Source organism: Bison bison, unplaced genomic scaffold (genome assembly GCF_000754665.1).
Source record: "Bison bison bison isolate TAMUID 2011002044 unplaced genomic scaffold, Bison_UMD1.0 scf7180017864466, whole genome shotgun sequence".
Lineage (NCBI taxonomy): Eukaryota > Metazoa > Chordata > Mammalia > Artiodactyla > Bovidae > Bison > Bison bison.
The window spans coordinates 14,730,108-14,731,792 of record NW_011495027.1 but is presented as its reverse complement, the minus strand read 5'-3'; the positions used below and the strand labels follow the sequence as shown (position 1 = coordinate 14,731,792).

General features: G+C 45.0%; 1 non-coding gene across 1 annotated transcript; it reads left to right on the top strand.

The window, feature by feature from the left end:
• Nucleotides 1-1,406: 1,406 nt before the first annotated feature.
• Nucleotides 1,407-1,478, top strand: TRNAC-GCA. The gene has a single exon. It is a non-coding gene; the product is annotated as a tRNA-Cys (tRNA).
• The last annotated feature ends 207 nt before the right edge of the window (nucleotides 1,479-1,685 follow it).

Below are 1,685 nucleotides of genomic sequence, written 5' to 3'. Positions count from 1 at the left end.
GGGTGTTTGCTATTACCAGTGCATTCTCTTGGCAAAACTCTATTAGCCTTTGCCCTGCTTCATTCTGTACTCCAAGGCCAAATTTGCCTGTTACTCTAGGTATTTCTAGGAGAAGGCAATGGCAACCCAATCCAGTACTCTTGCCTGGAAAATCCCATGGATGGAGGAGTCCATGAGGTCGAGAAGAGTAGGACACAACTGAGCGACTTCACCTTCACTTTTTACTTTCCTGCACTGGAGAAGGAAATGGCAACCCACTCCAGTGTTCTTGCCTGGAGAATCCCAGGGACAAAGGAGCCTGGTGGGCTGCCGTCTACAGGGTCGCACAGAGTCGGACACGACTGAAACGACTTAGCAACAGCAGCAGCCAGGTATTTCTTGACTTCCTACTTTTGCATTCTAGTCCCCTATAATGAAAAGGACATTTTGGAGGAGTGTTAGTTCTAGAAGGTCTTGTAGGTCTTCATAGAAATGTTCAACTTCAGCTTCTTCAGCATTACTGGTCAGAGCATAGTCTTGGATTACCGTGATACTGAATGGTTTGCCTTGGAAACAAACAGAGATCATTCTGTCATCTTTGAGATTGCATCCAAGTACTGCATTTGGACTCTTTTGTTGACTATGATGGCTACTCTATTTCTTCCAAGGGATTCTTGCCCACCATAATAGATATAATGGTCATCTGAGTTAAATTCACCCATTCCAGTCCATCTTAGTTTGCTTATAACTAAAATGTCTATATTCACTCTAGCCATCTCCTGTTTGACCACTTCCAATTTGCCTTGATTCATGGACCTAACATTCCAGGTTCCTATGCAATATTGTTCTTTACAGCATCTGACTGTACTTCCATCACCAGTCACATCTACAATTGGGGATTGGTTTTGCTTTGGCTCTGTCTCTTCATTCTTTTTGGAGTTGTTTATCTACTGATCTTCAGGAGTATATTGGGCATCTACTGACCTGGGGAGTTCATCTTTCAGTGTCCTATCTTTTTGCCTTTTTGTACTGTTCATGGGGTTCTCAACACAAGAATATTGAAGTGGTTCGGGATTCCCTTCTCCAGTGGACTACACTTTGTTAGAACTCTCTCCAATGACCCATCCATCTTAGGTGGCCCTATACAGCATGGCTCATAGTTTCACTGAGTTAGACAAGGTTGTGGTCCATGTGATCAAATTGGTTAGTTTTCTGTGATTGTGGTTTTCAGTCTGTCTGCCTTCTGATGGAGAAGTATAAGAGGCTTATAGAAGCTTCCTGATGGAAGAGACTGACTGAGGGGGAAACCGAGTCTTGTTCTAATGGGCAGGGCCATGCTCAGTAAAAATTTAATCCAGTTTTCTGTTGATGGGTGGGGCTGTGTTCCCTCCTTGTTATTTACCTGGGGCCAAACTATGATGGAGGATTCCTTGGTGGCTCAGTTGGTAAAGCGTCTGCCTGCAGTGCAGAAGACCCAGGTTTGATCCCTGGGTTGGGAAGATCCCCTGGAGAAGGAAATGGCAACCCACTCCAGTACTCTTGCCTGGAAAATTCCATGGACTGAGGAGCCTGGTAGGCTACAGTCCATGGGATCCCAAAGAGCCGGACACGACTGAGCGACTTCAGTTTCAGTTTCAGTAAACTGTGGTGGAGGTAATGAAGATAATGGAAACCTCCTTCATAAGGACCCATGCACACACTGCTGC